Below are 27,227 nucleotides of genomic sequence, written 5' to 3'. Positions count from 1 at the left end.
CAATTTTCACCCCGAGTGTGCTGGGTATGCTCAGACGTGAGTCCCAGGCTCTCCACACCACTGGAGTCAAGCTATCCAGGCTGATGAAGGCTGATAGCCAGAAACCGGTCCTTGGATGCTTGATTCCGGTCTGGGAAAGACATGGCTTGGTAGTTCGGACTGGACTGTTCCCATGAGGCACAGGGTCAGAGCTGATTTGCATATAGCCAGTGTCTAACTCAGGGTGGTGTGGAGTGCAAAAATAGATGGATTTAGGCCCAGATCCTTGTACTGGGGTGTATGTATGACATTGCTCTACATTTTGTCCATCAACTGTGTTTTTTGCAAGTTTTTACCCGACATAGCCCATCACACGTCCTGCCGCATATATTGGTAATTTCACCAAACCGTCTCACCACTACGGTTTCACCTTTTGCCACATTTCTCCCGCCTATCTAGCACGTAATACTGGCAAAAATGTACCTAATGTGATTATGATATTAATCATAATTAGACTAATTTATTGTATGTTTGTTTGTCCTTAATGTTGTATGTCTAGTTATGCTTGAAGAGGGAATCCCTCTCCAACACATATGGCACCTTAGCGTGTGCAACACATTTTAGATCACACACTCACTTTAAGTGTAGATCTCACCTTCTCAAATGTTACGGTCCTGAGGAAAGCCAGAATTACAGAAAGGCCTGGCTGAAACATGTAGACCACCCACCGGATGCAGGAGTTCATTATTAATACTCCACCTACAGCCTTAGCCTTGCTTTTATTACTATCAGAGGCCCTGATATTAAAGACACCCCCTGGGTACTGGGACCACTGAATAGTTTTTAACCTAACACCTTCACTTTACTTTTCACTGAACACTCAGTAACATAGCTGCTCCGCTGTAATACAGGCATTGAAGCACACCCAGGACACACTTGGTGCCACTGGGTGGGCCCGATGATGAAGCATGCCACCACCTAGGTTGGTGGATGAGGGCTTCATAAGGAAACAAAACGGTTCCTCCCCTTCCTCATGCAGTCCTGAGTCCTGTACCACATATAATCAGCCTAGTTTTTTTTATTACACATGTTATTCAGTTTCCCTATGGTGTGGTAGTGACATTGATAGCACTGAGAGAGACCTATGCAGATTGTAGGAACACATTTGGATACTGGCCCTGTTTGTCACACTGCCACAGTTGGAACTATTACTAACCCAGCTGTTGCTGACAAAGTACTTGATATGAAGACTGTCAGAAAGAAAGGTACAGCATGTTGAGAATGATTTTGATAAGTTGTTCTCTGGAATGGAGAATACTAGAGGTGATGTCTGTGAAGGGTGGCAGAGACCAGAGTGCCGTGAGTGGTAATACAAGACATAATTGTGAGTGTAGGCAGTTGAATTCTTATCTTTCATGGTAGTTGCAGTAGAACAGACAGGCCATATAGATGCTCAGAATAATAGTGGTGAAGATATGCTCATTGAAGTGGAGGTGAACAAGGCAGGATCCATGTCTACCCCACAAATAGATTTTGTGACCTATATTTCGGGGTACGTCTCCTTCACCCACCTCCTTGTCTTTTTGCTTTTTATTGCAGTCCCCATGATGCGTGACTTCAATCCAATGAATTGACAGAGTATGTCAACCCCTGCAACATGGCAGTATTCTCCACACCAATGTAGATGCATGAAGCAGACAATGTATTTCGCTGTAAAGATCAACAACAAATGTAACTGCAAAATCTGTCTCCTCTTTAGTGAGGTTCCTCATCCTTTTTGAGGGGGTTGGCTTCATCTTGGAATATGTAGCTGTTGTGTGAAATCCAAATACTGAGGAAGAGGGGGAGAGGGAAGAGTCTAGATGCTTAAATGTTGGTCAGATATGTGAAATATGTCAATTACATGGTGTTTCCTATTCCCTTCCATTCAGAGTTCTTTCCCTCGGCGACAGATTTCTGTATCCTAATGGCAGAGGTCTCTGTCATTCGCGCAAATAACTTCTACAACAGGAATTTGGTAGAAATCTGAACATTCATTTGCAAACAGAAACTGTAGGGTTCTAATTTCTTTCCTATGAGGTTTCAACCCTCATGTGTATTTGAAGAAATGCTACTGCTGGGTGGAGATATTTTCCCTGAATTTTTTTAAACAATTACTGTTGCATGCAGGTTTTTTCTTCTCTTGGAAATTCTTCACGTGTACATTTTGTACATTGGAGTTCTCTTGAAAATGTATGACCAGCATACCTTAAGAATACCACAAAAGTCAACCAGGAGTCATGTAGAAGTAAAATCTTGCTAATAGATGTCCTACTTTTAAACGATGGTTGTTAATAGTCGTGGCCAATATGACTGGTAACGCTTGTTGGGGTGAGATCATGTACCATGAAATATGTCGACCCTAATTGTATGTGTGTGCCAATGGTATGTGGCAATAGAGGGTCCTCATAAGATGGACCCTGAGAAATGGGGAATAACATACAGACATTCGTGCATAATAGTCATCATTTGCCAATTTGTCAGGCAGCCATTTCGCCGGATTTCGAAAGGTGAAATGCTCTGTGGTGAAAACATCAGTGATGTGGTTTTCCGCATTACTAATGACCATGACTCGTCCAGAAACAATGCTTGTGTTTAGATGACGAATAGAAGCCCCGGAGCGAAAAAATGTTCAACTTAAGCTTGAGCAGGTTGAGGATGTTTTTCCATCGTTTATCCTCAGGACATGTTCTTTGGGTGTGCAACTAATTTAAAATGCAAACATTGCAAACGTGCATATTACTGTTAAGACGTCTATTTAATTGACGCAGTCTACGATTTCAGAAAGTTGTTCTATTTGCTCCTGTGTAAAAAGACGTTTTTGGAATCTAGAGAGAGGTTAATATTGTTATTGAATGTTGAGCATTTGGGAAACATGTTTTTAGACGTACAGTACTTTCAACATGAATTTCATCTAAAATCTCCTTTTGATTCCCATCTGTTGTTTTCAGCATAATCCATTTGCATGCCACTTTCACTTTTATATTTTGAATAATAATACAGTAGGCAAGTTGTTCATTGCTCCATTGTTCAATGTTAGGATTGTGTACATCTGTCATGAATGAACCTTATGAATATGAGATAGAGAGATTTAATACGTATTTAGGATAAATGTGATATACTGTGCTAGACATTGATATGCATTCATCTGTTGCCTTATTGAATTCGTTTTATTAAGTTCAGGCTCAGAGTGTAACAAGCTTCCAATGTTTTGTAAAATGACAGTCTAAATCACAGCATCCTAAATATTAATTACATTTTGAAAAACGACTGTAATTATTAATTTTAGATTAAATAGTGCCCTGTAAAAAGAAATAAAACATCTTGATATATAACTACTTGCGTCTTACATTTAATTATTGAAGTTGCAGGTTTTCAACGTGCACCTAAATGCAACGTGCCTCATTTATGTGTTTTGCAGAAGGGCAGTGAAGGAGGCCTTCCTGCTGCTCAAGTTCAAGTTCAAGAAGTCTTTATTCGATTAGTTCATCATAAAAGACATAAAATACATTTATACATATAAAACAGTTAAAACAAGTATTAAAGCATTGTCAAACTAATCAGCTTCTTGCATATATTTACAAAATTTACAGAGACGCACAAATGCAACCATAGTTAAACAGAATACAGGTCTCCATGTAAAAAGTCACATCATTTAAGACCCCGTTAGATTGCTTTTAATGAGCCTACTTCTAAGCAACCAGGCCCACCCCAAAAAATTTAGCAACACCCACGACAATCAGAGGGTCCAGATTGGTCTTTAACATTCTACTTGCTTCCCTAGCCGATCTTGTGCCTAGATTTCTGCATACCGGCCTAAGCCATTTGGCTCTTGGGGCAGAGTATAGTGGACACACATATAAAAAATGATTCAAAGTTTCCCCAATACCTTGACACTTGGGACAAAACCCCGTCCTTTCTGCACCCCACTTTTTGGTAAAATCCCCAAGGGGAAGTAAAAAGAGATCAGGGGAACCAAACTTTTCATAAATAAAAATATTATACAAAATTATAATAAAAAAGAAAACAAAATGTTTACGTTGGCCCTTGTACAAGCAACATACGTTTTAAAAAGCAACATATTATCTATAGGTTAAACAGAATTTACTGTTCCTAAGATTATAATTTTCTAAATGGATTACATAATGACAGTTCTAATGTAACGTGAAAGGGTTGAATTGGGAAAAGTAGCTATAGTTAAAACTGCTTTGCGGTAAGACATATTGATTAAAGGGAATGATACTGTACTCATTTGGTGGGCAAAATCTATAACCCAGCTCAGTGTTATTATCAACAGTTTGTTTCCGAGAGGGGGTATATGATTCACTTGGATAAAAATCGTGTAGGTCCCAAGTTGTTATGGGACCATCACCTTCTTGAGGCTGCCAAGACTGGAGGTAGGGAACAACTTGTCTGCACCTAAATCTAATTAGGACCAAGTCGCCGCAAATATTTTTTCGAAGGGGACCCAACCAACCCACTCTCCTCACACTGACTATCCTGCCATCAAGGTTATGGGGTAAGGGTCTATTTTTCGATAGCCAAAACTTGACTTTGTTTAGCAGGTCGGTGGTTCTCTCAGGTTTTCCATGTTTCAGTGGAGGGACCCCCGAGAGGATGGACACAAATGGAGCGGCCTCTGGGGGAAGATTAATGCGAGGAGTCTTAGTACATTTTATTCTGGACTTGACATTGCAATCCATAACAAGTATGGGTGGTGCCTTAGGAACAAGTGGACACACAGTAGTAGGGACTGTTACTTGTGTGGGGGGGGGGCTATATTTTGGATAGTTTGGTTGGGTGAATTAAGAAGACCAGCATGGGGCGGACAATTAGATGTTACAGTGTAGGAAGATTGTGCCAGATTGAGTTTAACAGTTTCCTCAATCCCCGTCAGTCTATCCCCCAGGGTGTTAATTTTTTCGATCAGGGGATGGATAATAGTTTGGATCAGTTGTTCGATCATGGCCAATAAAGCCAATTGGGAAGAGGATGGTGAATCATCTAGTTTTTTACCCACCTCTGGAGTTAACAGAGCAGTAAAAACAGGCAGGTTTATATCTGGGGACGCATTTTGTAATTTCGATATTTTAATTTGGGACCCACTTTCCCCAATCCCGTCGTGTTTCCTTTTAGCAGATTTAGCCTTAACAGGTGTTGTACTTTGGGCATTAGCTTTTATTGGTGTAGGTAGACACCCCTGTATGCTAACGCTGCAGGCTTGCGGGCTAATGTTTGTTGCCGGATGGGGTGATGTAACAGGGGTATAGCTAATATTGCACATACTATTTAATTCGTCTAGCCAGGAGAGATTAGACGCTGTATTGGATGTTTTTGAAGGGGGTTCCATGCTAGTAAGGGTATATATGAGCTGAACTGTAGGAATAGTTATAACAACAGTACTATACGTTCGTTTTTACCGAATTGTCAATTGGGTGCCCGTCTTATATCTTGAGGCATTAGTTCAACCAGAAAGATGTAACAGTTTCTAGGCGAAAGTAGTAGTCAATGGAATAGACAATCAATGGCTTTACCTCCTCCTTAATGGCCAAGGGGGGTGGCCCGTCCCGTCCTCCTCTGGCCTCTGAGGGCCACAGAGGGCCCGCCCTTTGCCCGGGCTTAGCCCGGCGCTCCCGCGCGCTCTCGCGCAGCGAGCGACTGGCTTGGTTATATTGGAGATCAAGGCGTCCGGGGGGCGGGGCTAACAGGGGGCGCAGACCAGCTGTCAAAGGTCAGGCAGGGACTCCTGGGGAAGCGAGTCCCTGCAGCGCTACTCTCCCGTGCTGGTAAAAGTTCCTTTCGTCCCACGCACACTCAAAGACCCAGGGCAGTTTCTCCAGGCGGTGTCTCTGACCGCGCAGCGGCACCCGCGAAGCGGGTGCGGCCAGTCGTAGTGGCAAACAGGAAGGTAAATGTCAGCGTCCCACGAAGGTCTCCCAGGCTGTATACAGAGGCTCCCACTTGCACCAGGGAAGAAAGACAATATTTAAAGGTGTGTGCTGTCCGGGGGGCCGGGCAAACAGGGGGCGCAGACCAGCTGTCAAAGGTCAGGCAGGGACTCCTGGGGAAGCGAGTCCCTGCAGCGCTACTCTCCCGTGCTGGTAAAAGTTCCTTTCGTCCCACGCACACTCAAAGACCCAGGGCAGTTTCTCCAGGCGGTGTCTCTGACCACGCAGCGGCAAACAGGAAGGTAAATGACAGCGTCCCACGAAGGTCTCCCAGGCTGTATACAGAGGCTCCCACTTGCACCAGGGAAGAAAGACAATATTTAAAGGTGTGTGCCGTCCGGGGGGCGGGGCTAACAGGGGGCGCAGACCAGCTGTCAAAGGTCAGGCAGGGACTCCTGGGGAAGCAAGTCCCTGCAGCGCTACTCTCCCGTGCTGGTAAAAGTTCCTTTCGTCCCACGCACACTCAAAGACCCAGGGCAGTTTCTCCAGGCGGTGTCTCTGACCGCGCAGCGGCACCCGCGAAGCGGGTGCGGGCAGTCGTAGTGGCAAACAGGAAGGTAAATGACAGCGTCCCACGAAGGTCTCCCAGGTTGTATACAGAGGCTCCCACTTGCACCAGGGAAGAAAGACAATATTTAAAGGTGTGTGCCGTCTGGGGGGCGGGGCTAACAGGGGGCGCAGAGCAGCTGTCAAAGGTCAGGCAGGGACTCCTGGGGAAGCGAATCCCTGCAGCGCTACTCTCCCGTGCTGGTAAAAGTTCCTTTCGTCCCATGCACACTCAAAGACCCAGGGCAGTTTCTCCAGGCGGTGTCTCTGACCGCGCAGCGGCAAACAGGAAGGTAAATGACAGCGTCCCACGAAGGTCTCCCAGGCTGTATACAGAGGCTCCCACTTGCACCAGGGAAGAAAGACAATATTTAAAGGTGTGTGCCGTCCGGGGGGCGGGGCTAACAGGGGGCGCAGACCAGCTGTCAAAGGTCAGGCAGGGACTCCTGGGGAAGCGAGTCCCTGCAGCGCTACTCTCCCGTGCTGGTAAAAGTTCCTTTCGTCCCACGCACACTCAAAGACCCAGGGCAGTTTCTCCAGGCGGTGTCTCTGACCGCGCAGCGGCACCCGCGAAGCGGGTGCGGCCAGTCGTAGTGGCAAACAGGAAGGTAAATGACAGCGTCCCACGAAGGTCTCCCAGGCTGTATACAGAGGCTCCTGCTGCTCTCTCCCACGGCAAAAGAAAAGGGCAGGAATGTGCTGTACCTATGAGAGGGAAACCTTTCTGCACAACAACAATCACAAGAGTCTTTTTCCCTTTTCTATGACTGCTGCAGAATTCAGCACAAATAGAAAAAGGAAAAACGATGAGAAATAGACATATTTCTCCTTGTGCCTCACTGAGGCGTACGTTTTTGGGCTTCATCAGATTTACGATTTCTCGTAAATCTGGGGCAATGTCAAAATGCCATGGATGTTACTGGGAACGCCCTCATTGACACCCTTTGCATGCCCCTTTAACTCAGAAAATTCTATTAAAGAGGACAATATTTACGAGGCAGCATTAAGCCAAAAAAAGTGGCTTAGTGATGTCTTGTAAATATGGAGCAGGCTCCTGCGCCAAGAAACGTCACAAAAAGTGACGTTCTGATGGCGCAAGGGGCCTCATAAATGAGGCCCATCGTGTTTTTGATATAAGAACGAATACTAAAGGTCATTTTCAAGAGATATCAGGGTCTGGGTGATATATGAGTCTCTAACACCTACCCTGGTCCAAGGAAAACGAAGGTGGTAGTCTGAAGCACATCTTGGACGCCATGCTTCCATTGCTATAATTTAAAGAAAGATGCTAATATACATGAGTGACTTGAAGACATACCATTTTATCCGTTCTAGACGACCAAAGTCTACAAAGAGTTATTCACCTAACTCTGGCTTCCAGGTAGACTCCATTCCAGCAAAATCCATTGCTCATCATGGCATTCAAATGTATAGGCCGATTTGACATCTAGTATACAAAGTATGGCACAGGTGCTAGTATTCTGTGGTTTAGCCAAAATTAATTTTTGATCATCATGCTAATGTAGGTTGACACCAAAGTGGCAGATAAAGAAGTTTAACGTCATGTTTCTAGTTGAAGCATCCTCTGTTGACCATAATTCCCTAAGAATGAACAGTGATTGCAAACAGCTACCTTGTATCCCTATGTCCACCACCTCTAGAAGGTGCTCTGATGGGTCTAAATGTGTGAAGCCATATTTTACAAATAGATAAATAAACACATACATATGTACATACATAGATGTCTGAGAGATGTGGATACTGGATAGAGCAAAAGCTAACCAGCTGCATTCTCTGAGCCATGAATTGAAAGTGGTGAATATGGACTTTGAAGATATTGTGTACTTACACTACACTCAGTGGCCAAATAGAAGGTAAAATACTATAGGGGTACAAGAATTACAGAGGCCAGGATTTAAGACTGTAGGTAGGGATGAGTGAAAATGTGAAATTTTATTTTAGTGAAATTTTACAGAAGTTACACAAAATTATGAGTATAGCACTAAATATGGGTTGTTGGTATCTTAAGTTACTTTTGAACATGAGGGCACATGCTGTTACAAGAGTCATCCAAAATCCAAACTAGAGACCGTTTTAAGCAGTTAAATGTCTTCTGTCCCAGGTTTTACCCGCATTTCAAGACATTTTTTGCTAGAACTAATTTCCTGTATGCACAAATTATGCCAAATAAGGCAATGCAAGTTTTTGAGACTTACATGTAACACGAAATGTGTGAATTTCTCTAGAATCCCACCCACATTATTGCGTTTTTAACCATGCCTAACAGCGACAAGTACATATAACATTGTGGACAGACTATAGAAAGTCAGGTTTGCGATGATACAATGAAGGGAGGTGCTGACAAGATAATGAAACTGTACAGATTTGTGTAGTTACACAAATATATTTTCAAAAAGATGGAAAATGGCAGCAGCACGTCTGCTCTCACGCTTACTGTAAGGACATATCTGTTGCGTCGACAGCAGCTGCAGATATGTGAGAAGCATATTCCTGTTGTGCTATAAGGAGATATTGAGTCGAAGGAACACTGGGCCCGATTCAAAAAGGTAAACATAGGCATTTCGTCTAAACATGGTCCAAATGTCTAACCCCCAGATTCATCATTGTCCCGATTTGCGAGTCCTTAATAGCGATTATTAAGGAATCGCTATTAAGAACTCGCAAAACGGGATTCATGTAGAAATCGCAATATTATTTGCGATTTCAACAGCTTCCTTATTTGCGATTAGCAAATTGCTAATCGCAAATAAGGATTCATCCATTCAGGCCCATAGGAATGAATGGGGAGTCATTCCTTATTTGCGATTAGCAATTTGCTAATCGCAAATAAGGATGCGATTTCAAGGGTGCCAGGGGTGTCCAAAGGACACCCTGTAGCACCCCTGAAATGTCAATGTAGACTGATGTTGCGCACACACATGTCCAAAGGACATGTGTGTGTGTAACATACAAAAAATGCACTAAAGTGCATTTTTCTAAGTTTTCGCTATTTACCGCGAAGTCAGAGTTCGCGGTAAATAGCGGCCAAAAATAGCGAATTCGCAATTTATAAATGGTTAATGAATTGCATTTAAGGAATCTCAAATAGAGATTCCTTAAATGCAATTCCTCGCAATCTAGCGATTTCGCAATTAGCGATTTTTGCATTTGGGATGATGAATCCCAAATGCAAAAATTGCGCTCGCAAAGGGCCAGATTCTCAGAATCTGGCCCTTGCGAGCCCATTTTTCAATGATGAATCTGGCTGTGAGTTTGAAACTTTAGGAATTCTCAAAGGGCATTTACAAGTAGGATCTTTATGGCCGCAAGGTTACCTTTGTGAATCGGGCCATTCGTATACTATTGCAGATATAAGCTTTTCTGGGTCAAATGTCCAAATATTTTTCTCTGCCAGCACTGTGAGGTTAAAATGGCTACATGGAGTTAAAGTGTGGTCCACCAGCTCTTGTGTGACATCAAACTGTGACTATATGATCACCGCTGCTGTTAACATGAGTACCACCTAAGCAGAGTGAATACTCATTAGGGACTATAGGCAGATTTCATTGCAAGAACCATTCATAAATAAGCCTTTTATTTGTGTAGGTATTTGAAACCTATTGTCCTGATGCACTATATGTTACCAAGACTTAACTGACTGATGCATCCACTTAATTACTAACACTTTTCTTTCACAGTATCTCATTACCTCACTCAATATGCCTCAATAATGAGGTTAGCGTGTGGCTGTAATCCCTCAAAATAATAGGGCCTATTCATAAAGGCACATCTATATGTGTAGATTTACTCAAAGCAAATTTACTTTTACACTGTTGAGTAACCTTGCTACTTTAGGCTACTAACACAATCTGAGTACAAAGATACTCAAAAGCATAGACGTACATGTCTCCAAACCCCTGAAACAGCAGTTGTAACTAAATTTCCAAATGTACAATTACTATACTGCAAAAAACGGCAGCAGCAGTAAGTCTAGTATCATATATAGCCAGACACTGATACTGGAAGCCTCTCCTATAGCAAATAATGAATCCATGGGCATATCCCCATAGGAAATAATGTGAAATGAAATTACATTATTTAGACTTTTTAAATACACATATGAAATTAATTTTATGTTGAAAATGGAAATATATATATATATATATATAGTTTTTTATTATAAGACATTCTAATACCCTTTAATTTGCAAAAACATAATTAAATACATGTACATTAATTATATCCAGAACTTCTTATAATTGAAGTATATTATTACAAAAATAAACATACTGTAGGTGGGATTGTTTTGTTAATAAATCTTAAAAAAGTAATGTTGATTTAAATAAATATATTTAAATAATTTAATTATTTCCATCAACATTCAATTAACAGTGCTGTGGCATTTTTTGTTCATGTTCTACACTAACAACACATATATTCAATTTTTACAAAAATATATATTATTAAAAAAGAGTTCAAGTATTTTTTTTTCAAGTTTAATACACCTTTATATTTTCCCTTTACTTGGGTGTAAGGAGATCTCCACTCTGATAGCCCCAGACATGGTTAGATTTTTTGCTGCATACAGACATGAATTGAGGGCAGGAATTTCCCATCCAAAAGGCACAACAGAAATTGGTCTACCTGGAATGGGTTCTTATAAAATGTATAATAATAATGATGATAATAATAATGAAAATAATAATAATAATAATAATAATAATAATAATAATAATAATTATAAAATCATTATAATAATAACAATAATAATAATAGTCGTCGTTATCATCATCATCATTGTCAAAATAAAATATCTATTATTCAGAAACCAGTCAGAAATACAATATTTCACTAAAACATTTGATTGGATTTATCTTTTACAATCCCCAATATTCAATATGTAACTTATTTTGAATTCTATAAATATTACCCAGATATAAGCAACAATCTCTAAAGTTTTGCAGAATTTCCATAGGCTGGTATAAGTTGGGACAGTTACAAGGAAGTGGAGTGCATATACCTTGTGCACACCAGGGACCATATTACAGAAGTTCCCCCGGGGCACTTTGGTATTACAGGAGGGCTGCAGACTCTTGTGCAGCCCCTTCTGTAATACAAATAGCGCTGGCGCACATGTAGCGTCGGCTCAATCATCAGAGGGCGTTCAGTTATTTGCATGGTATTACTGACATGGGTGCAGAGGCAAACAAGCCTTTAGAAGGAGCACTGAAAGTGTGCCACTAATAGATGGTGGACTTTCAGTGCATCTCCTAAGGGTAGCCCCTGGAGAGGAGAAAGGGGGTCCCATGGCCTCCTCAGACATGCCCTTCAGGCAGATGCATTCACTGCACCACGCCTGCCAGGGAGTCTTCTCCCCTCTTGAAAGTGCAGGTGGGTTGCCCAATTGCACAGAGAAACATGGACCAGCTTTTAAACAGGTGCCCCGCATTTCCCTTGAATGTGTTTCCCTGCGGTGCCGCATGAGTTTGCCGCTCCACTGAGGACATAGCATTTTTTCTACTAAGGTGCACTTTGCCTGTTTGCACCCGACGCACCTGCTTTAAGGTACACCATGGTGCACACAGGGAAAATGCACCCTACTTTTAATTAGGACCCAGTTATTCTTAAGTTTGCAGTGCAATAGCTGGTGTTGTTGGCCAAGCATGCCACTCAGTGCAGCATGCCTGCACTTGTGCCAAAACATTACTCAGGACTTCCCAGATCCTTCTACTCATGCAGGCTGTTTTGAGGCATAAAATCAAGGTTCCTCACGACAGAATGATGGTATGTACCTGTTTCCAAAAAGTGACAGGTGGCTATGCTATTGAAACCATTAAAACCAATTGTGTGAAAACTTTGAAAACAATTATTGATTTTGTTCACGTCCACACGTTTGTGCAAAACGCAGTTTTCCAAGGTAAGTCTTCCCTTCTGAGGCTCCTCTGACACATCAGAGTCCTGTAGCTTGCTGGGAAGGGCAACTTAATGTATCTTGATATGTCTAATATGACCTTTGAGCTGCCACCTAAAGTAGGTGTCAAAGAAAGTGGAGGAGCAAAAGAAGAGAGTCACTGTCTTAATTATCAAATATCTGGGAGGAGTAGCAGAATAGTTGGGAGTTGTGTAATGTTAGGACTGGGGGTCTCTAGTAGGCAATGGCTTATACTTTTGTCCAAATAGGGACCCTTGCTTCTAGTCTGATTAAGGGGGCTACACTCCTAAAAAAAAAACCTACGCGACCCTGTGGTAGCTTGGCACGAGCAGGAAGGTTTATCTCAGAGGCAGTGTGTCAAGCATTTGTGAACACATACAGTATTACAGTGAAAACACTACAGATAGACACCATACAGGCTTTATAAAAATAAGAATTCTTTATATAGACCTAACACAAGACCCAAACAACAAAAATCCACAATACAGTTGTAAGAAAATGACTTTAGGATGGTAGAAATAACTCAGTTTACTTTAGATGGTAAATGCAACACGTTCCCCACAAAGTAACTTTGGATGCGTATCGCAAAATAAACAAAAGGTTCGCAGGGAGAACGATGCGTCGGTTCCTTTCTTTGGGGGAGGCGATGAGCCTGTTTCTCAGTGCTTGCGCAAAGTAGGCAATGCCTCTGTTCCTTACTGGAGAGGAGGTGATGCGAAGCTCTCAATGGTGCGTCCCGGTTGCGATGCGACAAGATGGCACCTTGATGCAAAGCGACGATCCAGTGCGATGCGAGAAGATGGAGCTCTTGATGATATGCGACGACGTGAAGATGAATCGTGCACGCCCAATGGCCATGCGCCGACTCTGTAACTTTGGCCCTGCAACACGCTTCTCCGGTGATGCGATGGCGACCCTTGAGGTAGCGACACGCTTCTCCGGTGATGCGACGGCAACCCTTGTGATGGTGACACACTTCTCCAATGATGTGATTACGACAGCTGCAGATGCAACACGCTTCTTTTCGTTGAGTCGCGCTTCCAGCTCCCACCAACACGCAGGCTTCTGCAAACAGAATTCCCAGCAAGTAAATTCAGAGGGGAGATGGTGGCGAAGTCTTGTATCCCTGAAACTTCAGCAGGAGGCAAGCACAGTTCAAGCCCTTGCAGATTCTTCTTCAAGATGATGAAAGTTGCTAATAAAAGTCTTTCTCCTTTCCTTGGCAACATGAAAACCACTGCAGACCAATCCCAGCAAATGCAACTGGCACAGGTGAAGTCGAAAACTCCTGCAGATTCTCTGGTTCTTCTCCTTGGTAAAAGGTCTGTCTTGATGTCCAGAAGTGATCTAAAGTTCTGGGGTCTGGGTCCCCCGTTTATACACACAAATCCTTTGTCTCTGAAGACAGAGAGTGTCAGTACCTATTCCACACCAGTTCTGGGTGCATTCTGCCAGTGCAAAACTTCTTCCTTTGTCAGTGTGGGCCAGGGTCATCAGACGCACCACAGGAAGTGGAACCAGCATTGTGGGAGGCAGGCACAGCCCTATTCAGGCTCAGGTGATACTCCTCCCACCACTCCCAATGCAAATAGGTCTATTCAGCCTTGTGCTGACTCACCCTTAATCCTGGAGCCACCCCAGCCCCTGTCATTCACAAACCAGACATGGAATACACAACCTAGCAGAGGCAGACTTGGATGGTTAGGCAAGAAAATACCAACTATCTAATAGTGGTAATTTCAAACACAGAATGTTAAAACCAACTTTACTAAAATATGGATTTTATTATTCTGAGCACAGGCATACTAAATTAGTTTTTCTACCATGTTCCCTGGGTCAGTTAGGATTATATGAGGTTATAATCAAACTGCCAATTTTGGCCTAAGGGGACAGGTAACCTTGCAATAGTGAAACACGAAATTGGCTGCAATTCACTATCAGGACATTCTACACACATCAGGGCATGTCCTACCTTTCACATACAATGCACCCTGCCCTAGGTCCTACCTTAGGGATGGCTAACATGTAGAAAAGTAAAGGTTTAGGGACTAGTAAGTGGATGCACTTACCAAGTCAACATGGCAGCACTTGACTGCACACAGGCTCTACAATGACAGGCCTGAGACACACTTTACAAGCTGCTTCTGTGGGTGGATAATCAGTGCTGCAACCCCACTAGCAGCATTTGATCTACAGGCCCTGGGAACACATGGTGCACTGTACTAGGGTCTGACAAGTAAATAAAATAAGCCAATCATGGAGTATCTAAACCATTGCAATAATTTACAATAGGGAGCACTTGCATTGTGGCACTGAATAGCAGTGGACCAGTGTCCAAAGCATCTAAAACCAGCAATACCTATTAAAAATAGAGGAGACAACAGCAAAAACTGGAAGGCAGATTTACGCCAATGGTACCAGGTCTAACATGTAAGTAGGCCAATAAGACAGTAACTGGGAACATATGGTGAAAAGTTATTAAAACTGGTGTCAGTCTTGAGGGAATAGATCACTTTATAAATCAAAATGAAGGGTTACTGTTCCTAAGAGAAGACAGAGGGAGTAATTTTAGAGAGACAAGAGGGAAAGTCAAGGTGACTTTTACTTGATGCCCTCACACATCCCAAGGGATGTCATGCTTCATCATACGGCAGTGCTCCTCATCGGACCGGCACTGCAATGCCCTAATTGTCCCCTGAAGGGTCGCTTTGACTGAGATCTTTTTATTTTTACACCCTATGATGAGTGCCAGGTAGTACTCGTGGTGTGATGAGTGAATTAAAAAATGGCTAGAGTGTATCTGTGTTAATCAGATTTAATGATAGAGATCCCTCTGTCGAGTTTAAAAAACAGCTGTAACTCCAAATAGATTACTCACCTTTGAAAAAGCTGTCTTAAACGACGTGAACCAACTGAAACCCACAACTTCTTTTGACAATCTACCTGCCAGACAGAGAAAAGCAACCGTGGACCTGACACCAGACCAGAATAATGGGGCCGATTCACAGAACTAATCTGAGACAAAATCCTAAACTTACTACTTTTGGTATTCACAGAAGGCATTTAGTAGTAGTAAAGTTAGTATTTTGTCTTAAATTAGTATTTTGTCTTAAGTTAATATTTTGTCTTAAATTAGGATTTTATATGAAGTTAGTATTTTGTCTTAAGTTAATATTTTGTCTTAAGTTAGGATTTTGTCTTAAGTTAGGATTTTGTCTTAAGACCAAAACTTAAGACAAAATACTAACTAAAGACAAAATACTAACTTAAGACAAAATACTAACTTTACTACTGCTAAATGCCTTCTGTGATTACCAAAAGTAGTAAGTGTAGGATTTTGTCTCAGATTGGTTCTGTGAATCGGCCCCTGAGTCATCAAACCGGCTGATAAAGGGGGTGCCACAGTCATTATGAACTCGAACGACTATGACACTAAATGTCAAAAACAACTCTCCAACACCCAATACTACAAGAAACGGAAACGGATCCAACAGAATCCTTAACTAGGAAAATTAAGATCATGGCCAATAAAGCAGCCACCGATTGGTGGATTTCGAAGAATGAAGCTGATTTTCTAGAAAAAACATCTCCACGGATTTCCTTATTTCTATTTCCTCCCGAAGATCCACAAGAACATACACCCTCCACCAGGTGGACCGATAGTATCCAAGAGCAGGTCTTTCCTTGAACCCCTGAGTCAATTCTGTGACCACTATTTACAACCCTTGGTACAAAATACTCCATCCTTCCTAAAGGACACCAAGGAGACACTAAAGGGCCGATTCCGGTTCGGGAAAAAAAGCGTCCGTCCGAATCGTACCCGGAGCCCTCTCCGTACGAATCGTACATGTCCGTCCGAATCGCATAGTACGATCCGTATCCCGTCAATCCGTCCGAATCGTCGCGAACCGTATGAATTGCAAGGCTGAAACCGTACGACACGGACCCTCACATGTGTACCGTACGATTCGTAAACATGCTGTACGACCCGACGAGTATGATCCGGACCGGGGTATGAGGACGCGATTCGTACAGTCCATGTCAGGTAAGGGCGATTCGTACGGACAACCACACAATTACATACACAATGTACGGTGCGTACACCCCGTGATCGCAGGGGTACAGTGCGTACCCCTGCGATCATGGGGTGTACGCACTCTACCCCATGATCGCAGGGTGCACTCACCATACACCTTGTTATCATGGGGTACGGTGCGTACACCTCATGATCGTGCAGTACAGTGTGTACACCCCATGATCGCAGGGGTATGAACCGTACACCTGCAGACATGGGTTGTACGCACCGTACCCGGGGGGGGGGCGTTCCGTACCTGTTTCGAGGCGTACTCTGCTTCCCCAGATGTTTTGGGCTCCCGTAAAAAAAGCATTGTACGGTGCGTACCCGACACAAATCGTGCTTGCTGGGTCGGGAAAACCTGCTTCGAACCGTACGGATGTTGCGTACAGCGGGTTCCGAGGGAGAATCATATGGAGAGTAGAGTTGTGCGGTCTTTGTACGATTCGTACAAAGTCCTGCTCCTGGTACGAATCGTACTTCATCGTACGTACGGGGGAGGCTGCAGGGTACGATTCGTACGGGAAAAACGCTCCGTAAGGCTATTCGGAGTGGTTTTTCCCGAATTGGAATCGGCCCTTATGTCTCATCAACAACTTGCCAAATCCTCAGGAGATCATTTTTCTTGTCACCCTCGATGTGGAGGCCCTTTACAATAATATTCCGCAAGATGCCACCATCAGGGTCATTGACACCATCCTTAACACCACCACAATCCCTTCATCTACCCCAGTGGACTTTATCATAGAGTGTGCAAGCATTGCCCTGAAAAACAGTTTTGTTCAATATAAAAACCAATTGTATCACCAAATACATGGGACCTGTAAGGGCAGCACATTTGCACCCAGTCAGGCATGCCTCTTTATGGCCCACTTCGAATCCACACTCCAATAGTAATCCCTACCAGACTGACATCATCAAATGGAAATGCTGCATTGATGACATCCTGTTTTGTTGGGGAGGTACAGTAGAAAGATGCCAAGAATTCCACCTATCGATTAACTCGAGGGTTCCATACCTGAGCTCCACCCTCCTAAAATCCAAGGAGAAAATCCCTTTTTTTTAACAACTCATTTCCTTGGAGCGTAGAATACTCAAAACCAGAACCTTCAACTAAAAGACCAACAGCAATAGCCTCTTCCCCTTCAATAGCCATCACCCAAAACCATTACATGAAAATTTACCCTACAGACAATTTTGTAAACCTGAGGAGGAATTGTAGTAACTGCACTGATTGCGACCAAGATGCTATTGACTTGAGCAAAAACCTCAAGGCCAGACACTAGCCTGCCAAAGTGATCAGAAATGCATATAAGAGAGCATGCAACAACCACTGCAAAGCTTATTGGAAACCTATCCAAAACCCCAAGATGAGACCATGACATGAGTGACAATCTTAACCCCAATGTCTAATCAAATTAAGAGCATCATCCTAAAACATAGGAAGATTGCACCGGGTAGCTGAACTTGGAATGCCCTAGATTTGCCTTAAAAAAACACAAATCCTCAGGGACCTCCTAGTACACACAAGACTGTGCCCCCAGACCGCAACACAACAAACCACACTATGGCACTTACCAGCAGTGAAAAATCACTACCCATGTAGTCGCTGCAGTGCTTGTGCCTCAACACGTCACACAAAAAACACTGAATGTGCAGAGTACCATCGTCTGTGACCCTTCCGGTGCTGGGTAGACGTGACCCTGGTTCCTTCTTTCTGTGGTTCCGGGCAGGTGCTGCCTTCCCAATTGGTAATATAGCCCAAATTTCCAGGTTGAAGCAGCCCTATTTCCCACTGCAGGGTTATGCCCGTTCTTCTTCAGGGAGCATCTCCAGGTCATGGCTTCTCCAGTATGGAGATGACCCTACAGAAGCCATCGAAGGTCAGAAAGTGGTCAGCAACTGGGCCAAATGCACACTGATCTAAACCATATCTGTGGTCTGACAAACCCTACCACCAACATTCAACGTCATGCTGCACAGCACTGGCGCACTGCAGCACTCACTTTCCATAGGGCCTCCCACACCCATCTGAGCTCTTCCAGTGAGACCCTTTACAGCCTCACTGATCCTGCTCTAGACTGACCCATGCCATTCATTCAAATTCTTCATGAAATATCTGGAATTTCCTCCATGCTAACATTTTGTGCCTTTCAGGCTATGGTCTCTTAAACGAAAGAGACACAGAAAGTAAAAGAGAATGTCTTCATCACTAGGTAAACCCTTTTATTTTGAGCAGACATTTTGTCAACAGCAGATATGGGCCTTAGCGAAGGGCCACAGAAAGTAAGGAAGTACTTCAACTTTCTGCACAGTTTGATTGAGAGTGCATAGTTCCTGCCCCACAGCGCCCTTCTTGAAAGGGCTGACTTCTCCTAGAAATACTAGACAGAGAGATAGGACTTTTCTGACCTCACCAATCTGAAAAATGAAATAAGAATTCAACAGTGGGGGCAGGGAAACTAAGATAGAAGTTGATCAAAATTAACAATCTTGAAAAGTTAGAAAGGTGTACTGTACAGTTATCAGCAATAGTAGCATGATAAAGGTGACCGCAATTTCCGGACACTTACAACCTTTAAAAGTAAAAAAGGACCCCGGAATTGGAAACAAAGAAACTCACATGCAATGAAATAGAAATAGCCTTTGTCCCATCCCTTCATGGAACCTCCTCCTCCACCATAAATCCTTAACAACAGTAAGCTCCAAAGCATGCCAAAAGTTAATTACATTATATACCAACGCTGATATAGAATAAAAACACTTGATCTATCCCCCAATAGACCTACAAGTTATCTCCAGCAACATTAAGAACAGTACAAACTCGAAACCATATTCCATATGCCCAAACCTTCTAGCAACCTTTTAGAAACATCTGAAGACTTAGAATCCACTCCAAATATATTCTGGAGAGAATATTAGGAACACATAGGAACCCCCTGACGCAATCTACCATCCAGATAATGAAACATGGCCTGACCCTACACTGTCTACCCAGGCTCTCTATAACCTATGCCACTGACCACTAACCTTTGCCTCTAGTAAACAGTAACAAACAGTTCACCACCTCATCTCTGCAGGGGCTCGACTACCAGGAACAACCACAATGACATTCACCTAACCAAACCCCATGATGCTGCGCTTTAGAGATACGGGGCCAATACCTGGAACATAAAATATCAAAAAAACTCTCAAAAATTGCAATGAATCAAGCACAACCTACTCAAACAAATTCTGGACTAACTATTTGCTGACACATACTACAACATGAGCAGTGGTATCACGAAAACTGACTTTTTTTTACACAAAACGCCCTGCAAAATGGAGAAACATTTTCACCCAGGCCTCCACCCAGAATCCCAGTAATCATGGGCACAAACAGAATCTCTCGAGCTTACATAACCCCACACCACCTGCTCAATACACCACTATTCAGACATTAAGCCCTACCAACAAATATCCTCACTCCCTCACCTGCATTCTTCTTAACTGCAGATCAGCAGTTAAACATGCCACAGACATAGATGAAATGATTATTGCTGATGGTATCGACGAATGTCTGACAAAATGTCGATACTAAAAATATCGACATATAAAAATATCACAACAAAATTATAGATGTCAACAATATCGACATCCTATCTCCAACAAGGTAAGTACAAAAATATCGAGTTTTTTCATTAACAAAATATGTAAAACAAATTAAATAATACTTAGAAATGTAATCAACAGAGTTAAAAATGTTTTATAATATTTAAAATGAATAACTAATATACATAATTTAATAATAAATTAATTGAACATACATAAAATTTACTTAATACTAACTTTTAATAATTATTTTATTTACTTATAAATAATTAAAATGATTATAAATTACAAATACATCTATACACATAAAATGATAATATAAATCAAAATTAATAAAAATGTAAAACAAATTAAAAAAAGTAAGGAGAATGTTGGATAGTGTAGAGGTAAAAATTACTATTCCAACTCCAGAGAGTGCAACAGTAGGGAACGTGGTGGATGGCGTAGCGGTAAAAATTACTATTCCAACTCCAAAGAGTGCAACAGTAGGGAAAGTGTTGGATATCATAGGGGTAAAAATTACTATTACAACGCCAGAAAGTGCAACAGTAGGGAAAGTGTTGGATAGTGTAGAAGTTAAAATCAACATACAGAAAAATAATTCAAATATTAAATAATAGTAATGAATGAATTAATAAATAACTATAAACTATTTAACAATACCAAAAATAATTAAAAACATAATTACCAATGAATAATTAATTAACAATAAATTAATAATAAATACCAATAAATAAAGAATAATTAATATTAATTAACAATTAAAGAATATATTCAAAAAATATAATAACAAGAACATATTAATTATAAAACATAATTACCAATTAACAAATATTAAGAATTAAATAATGTTGTATACTAAAAAAATTACAATTAAGTACCAATTAATAAATAATAATTACCAATTAATAAACATTAGTTGCCAATTAAAAATGAATTACCATTTAATATAAATAAATTACCAATTATTAAAAATGAATTACCAATTATTAAAAATGTATTGTCAATTAATAAATACCAATTAATAAAAATACATTATTAAATAATTACATTTAAATTACTTCCCACCCTATTCCCCTAGAAACCCATAATCCACTACAGCACTTAAACAAAAAAATTAATTAAATGTACTTATAATTAACAAAATAGAATAATTAATTTACTATAGTTAAATTACTTCCCACCCTATTCCCCTATAAACCCACAACCCGCTACGGTACTAAAACACACAATTAAAATATACCGATAAAATTATTAACAAAGTACATGAAAATAATACAAATATCGATATTAGTAACATCGATATATTTGATATCGATTTTACCAACTTCGAAATAAAAACATTGATATTACTTACCTTAAGGTCGATATTCTGTCCATCGAAATTATTAACATCGATATTTTGTACCATCAAAATTAAAACATCGATATTATTGTATATCGATATTTTAATTTCGATATTTTGGGTACTCACCGGTATCGACATTGTATTCATAATAGAAATCGGGCTTAGGGTTCACTCAACCCCTGTTCTGGACTTAATAACACCTCCTGGCTATTCCATCATTAGACAGGATAGACCAAGACAAATAGGGAGTGGGCTAATAATCATCCAGAAGGAATAAACCTGGCTTAACACCTGGTGACTATGAACTACTTGACCTTAGAATACCTTTGAGTCAAACTCGCAGCAAACGACATCACTCCTGTCAAACTGCACACCATCTATAACCCCCCTGGCAATCGCACGCTATTCACAGAGGAGCTAATTTAACTAATAACACAGTTCTCCCTAACAGACACCAACATCATGTTCTTAGCTGACTTGAACCTTCACTGGAATGACAAAGAAGATGCCACAGTTCTTAACCTAAAAAACGTTCTTGAAATAAACAACTTTAGGCAACTCTGTAATGAACAGACCCACAACAAAGGCTCTACTCTTGATGTGATAATTACCAAAAGTGAGGTTGTCGCCTTTCCAATATATCAGTCCCATCAACTGGTCAGACCACCATCTGATACTGTTCAATGTCAAGGCTTACCCCAGATCTGGTCAAGCCCGATCCAACAAGCCCACACACTGGGCAAGGAACATCGAACAAATCCCACTAATATAGCTGAATCCAGGATCTGAGCCCAAGTACATTCTCTTTTTTGTGTCGTAATTTTTTATTGAAATAGAGGTCTACAGCATGGGTACGGTTTAGTACAAGAGTGAATAGTAATACCATTCAATACAATAGGTGGAGGGGGGAAGGGGAGGGTACGGGGAAGATGCAAAATGCACATATCACATTTAGAATCAGGGAGACTAGCTGTCCTAGTGTTTAGCATTCCTCTGGGTAACAATTGTTGAGGAGCCATCCTGCCATGGCCCCAAGTAAGGGGGGATATGCTACGGCCTGGCAGACAGCTGCTGGGGGGAAGAGAAGGGAGGAAGGGTGCGCTCCCCATCATTGCATGGTATGGGCAGCAGGTTTGGGGGATAGGCGCTCGCGATGTGGAGAAGCCCTGAGGTGTGGGGCCGATGAGGGCCATGGCCTGGCATCAGGAAGGGGAGGGTTAGACCCCCTGAAAGATGCTTAAGCGGTGGCGTGTTTGTGGCAGCAGTTACCCGTGCTGAGGTGGGTCCTTATGCTTATGTGTCTGGGGGGATGAGGGGGGTAGATGGGGAGGAGAAGAGGTGGTGGGAAAGGGGGCATAAGGGCATGGGGACAAGTGTGTAGGAAGGGTATAGCAAGAGTCTGTGGGGGTGGGGAGGAGGGAGAGAGAGGGGAAGTCGTGAGTAGGAGAGGAGAAAGAGGGAGGACTGTAGTGGATAGGGGAGGCAGGGGGTGTGGCAGAGGGCAGGGAGCAGGAGCATGTGGGTATTGTGGCTGGGACTATATAGTACGAGGCCACCTAAGGTTACGTCAAGAGTCACTTGCGTGGCTAACAAGTATGCTGGGCTTCGTACTCTGGATGGGATATGTGAGGGGGGCAGTAGTGACTTCGAGGGGCATCGCGAGGGAAAGCGTCCCACTTCTGTGCGAACATCTCTGCTTGGTCCTGCATGCTATAAATGACGTGCTCATGCGATTCTGTCTGGATCATTGCTACTGTCCAATCCTACTGCAAGCGGGCACGGGTAACCTCCACTGGCGAGGGATAAAGATCTTGCCCATGGCTAGGCCATTTGAAGGAGGTGGCGTTGTGGACAAAAGAGGTCTGGGGAGTCCCCAATGTCATGGAGAAGAATGATGGGAGTGGTGAGGGGGAGTCGCAGTGTCATTTGCGCCCCCATGATGTCCCCAACATATGACCGAGGAGCATTCGCAAAGGATGTGAGGGAGTCACAGTGACCGTGCCCTCACCTCCAGCAATTCATGTGGGGGAGGAGTCCTGCCTGTTTCAGTTTCATCGGGGTCCAGTGCCACTCCTTTAGCATTTTGAAGAGGCAATATTTGAAATGGGCTTCCCGAGTGCCCCTGTCCAGGTTTTCCAGGATGTCAGCCCCATCCTCCTCCTCAATGGTTGTCTGCCGGCAGTACTGCCATTTGGTGCTGAGGCTACGTAGGGGAGGTTGGGAGAAAAGATGGCTTGTGAGTGTGCTGTAGAGTCCCGACATCAGTCCCTTGTAATAGCCCCATGCAGTTAGGTAAGCCACCACTGGTGAAGATTGTAGGGACCAAGGGCGTGGGCCTAGTTAATGTCTCAAGCAATGTTGTAAGTAGCACCATGCTTGCCATGGGTGGAGACTAAACTACTCACTCAGATGGTTGAAAGGCTTCAGATCGCCACTAAGCAATATCTGGTACAGGGTGTGTATGCCTGCCTTCATCCATTTGTTCCAGCGTAGGGCCTGACCATCAATGCACACACCATTGTTACCCCACAATGGTGCCTTGTTGTGCAGTCACTGGTCCACCTCAAGTAGGCAGTGAACACGCTGCCAGCCCTTTTCCGTGGTCTGCAGCACAGGGTTTGAGAGGCGTGGCTGGAGGGCATAGTCCCCATAATGGAAGCTAAGTCCATTGCCTCCAGTGAGAAGCAATTGTTCTGTTTAGGCCCACTGCAGTGGGTCCAGGGTACCAGGGAGCAGGTATGCCAGTTGCGAGAGGTGGAGGGATAAAGCATGGTGCTTCACAGATGGGTGGCCCAGGCCTCCACAGGAGTGGTGCACCAGGAGTTTGGACACAGCGAAGTGGGCCGTGAGGAGCCCCACATGAAGGTCCAAGTCTGGGAGTCAATAAGGCGTAATGTGGTTAAAGGCCGCCTTACAGCGCGCAAACTCAACGTGTGAGTGAATCGCGGCATCCTCAACTCCTGTACCCTGCCCCACTTAGAGAAACCCAAGAGGGTCCACCTCTCGAATTTCACTTTCATCTAGGCTATCAGGGGGTCCAGATTGTCCGTGACCATCCCGTCCATCTCTATGTTAACCAGTATCCCCAAGTATTTGTGGCATGAAGACGTATGGCAGAAAGGGTAGCAATAGATTGCCACCTTCACGGTGCCACTTGAGAGTGTTAAGGGCCTCGCTCTTGTCCCAGTTTATTTTGTATCCGGATAGGGCCTCGAAGGAATCAATGACTTCCAATATAGCCAGCAGGGAGTGGTTGAGATTTGTAAGGATGACTAGGACATCATCTGGATAGAGGTAGATTTTGGAAGGCTGCCAACGAGGGCGACGCCCGCAATGTGTGGAGAATGACAAATTGGGGAGGCCAGGCATTCCATGGCCAAGAGGAAGAAGAGGGGGGGATAGTGGGCAGTCCTGGTGGGTGCCCCTCCGGATGTGGAAGGGGTCTGAAAGGAACCCCCCACAGTTGACCTGGGCTGTTGGATAATCGTACAGCAGCCGCACCGTAGCAATGTATTGGTCTCCCAGGTCGAACCTTTTATTGATGGCACAGAGGTATTCCCACTTCATGCGGTTGAACGCCTTCTTCTCATCCAAGGAGACAGCCACTGCATCTACCTGGATGTCCTTGGTGGTCCAAAGGGTGTTGGCTAGAGTGCGGAGATGGTTCCTGAATGATCAGCCCAATACGAAGCCGACCTGTGTATAGTGGATCAGGGAGGGGATGACCCTGCCTAGGCGCACCGCCAGGATGATAGATAGCAAGAATTTTAATATCGCTGTTCGAGAGTGAGATGGGTCTGTAGCTGCCGCACATATCAAACGGATACTCCCGGGTTTGGTTAGGATTGCAATCACTGCACTGTTGTCTGGAAGGCACCAAGCAGGGAGTCGATGACATCCTCTCCCGACCACCTGTAAAACTCTGCAGGGAAGCTGTCCTCCCCCAGAGCTTTGTGGTATGGTAGTTTGCAGATGAGATTTAGGCAGTGCAACAAGCACAAGATAATTAGTTCAAGAATCAGGATACAAAAGATTAGGGAACAATCGTCCAAGTTTCCCTGCATTGGACGTTCATGGGAATAAGGCATTAATTTGTCCCTACACTAGCACATAACGTGAAATCCCTAACTAAGTTTTTGCGGGGCAGGACCAGTTAATGTGCCAGCGTGTGAAGTCTTCCTAAGAGGTCTCCCCTCATCAGTTCAAGTAGCATAATGATACTACGACAGAGATCATTCTTAGATGCTCTTTCTCTCTCTCTCTGCAAGGCCGAAGCCCCCTGGGCTCTTTCATTAGTTACGAAACATCAATAGCACAGGTGGTATCCCAGGATCCCTTGCGAGTTAATCCATCCAGTCAGCCCACCTCCTCATAGGTACATTTCCTTTGGGCAGCGATGCTCCCGAGCTTGGTGTGATTAACCTGATTCCCAGGCTCTCTCCGATGAGAAAGTACAACAGTTCTCCAGTATCAGTATCAACGCTCAATGTATCTCCTTCTCTCCTTGCCTAACTCCTAAAACAAAGGCATTATTTTAGCTAACGAGGATGATTCTTTCACCTGCAACAGAAATGTGAAAAAGAACAAAATCCAACGTGTACATGAATTTCAACTATTACATCTAATGTGAGGGCTTCTAGGGAAAATACATTTCATGCCTACAGAATCCAGCTAACATAAAAGAAATGGAACATGAGCTTCATGAATTTTCATAGGAAATAAGGAACATTCGATTAATATTCATACCTACATATAAAATGACAGAATTATTAAACACCTTCAGCAAAACTGGTTGTCAGTTGCATAACACTGGTGCTTCTGTTAATATTTCTGCTGATTATGTTTAATTATTTCACATTAATTCTTCACATATTTTATATAGTGGCCTAAACAAGTCACGTTCATGTTACCACATCACAAGATTCTAAGCCTTAGGTTACCACAACAAAAGATTATATGTGGATTCAGTCTACACCTGTGATTATAATACACCCATACAATGAAACATTGATTTTGCGCTACATCACCTTTGTCTAGGGGTGGGTCTGTTCTGTCCAATACTGTGCCCAAGGCTATGATCCAGTCCCCCCCAATGACATACTGCGACACCCAGATCTCCACAAGCAGGTGGTTCAGCAGGAGAAAAAAGGGGCATTCAGCCCCCTTCGGGACATACATTGATCCCACGCAGTGGAACCTATCTGCCAGCCGCAATTTGGCGAATGTGTGTCTAACGTCCTGGTCAGACCATTTTTTACAACAGTAACGGGCAATGATTTCTGGAGGAGGAATGCCCACCACATTTGTGGGGCATCCCTCCCTCAGCGGGAGGTGGTGCAAAGACACTACTGTGTAGCACTCTGCATACCCAGTCGCGGCACAGCTTGTCAGATTCTAGACCATTCAGGCTCATCTCCTGTAGGAGAGCCACATCTGATCTTTTTCCATTTGTTATAATGCTTGAGGCCTTTAACATCCCGAGGTAGGCCATGAAGAAGGTAGGGGGAACGTGTAGTGCGAGCAGACATGGGACCGAGGTGACCGCAGCAGTGTCAGACAGTGTGAGGATTCTTAAATCAGTCATGGGAAGAAAATGGCTGGGGCAGGAAGGAGTCCTGGGATGCGGGGAGTTGTGTGGGCAGTCAGGCAACGTGGTCAGCGATGGGACTGGAGTGTGGATGGGGGGCATGGGGGCGCAGGCCCAGGTGAGAGGGTGGGAGAAGGTTGGGACGAGAACAACAGGTGTGTTAAACAGGCAGACAGACAGTG

Source organism: Lissotriton helveticus, chromosome 8 (genome assembly GCF_964261635.1).
Source record: "Lissotriton helveticus chromosome 8, aLisHel1.1, whole genome shotgun sequence".
NCBI lineage: Eukaryota > Metazoa > Chordata > Amphibia > Caudata > Salamandridae > Lissotriton > Lissotriton helveticus.
Note: the sequence above shows the minus strand (reverse complement) of the source record.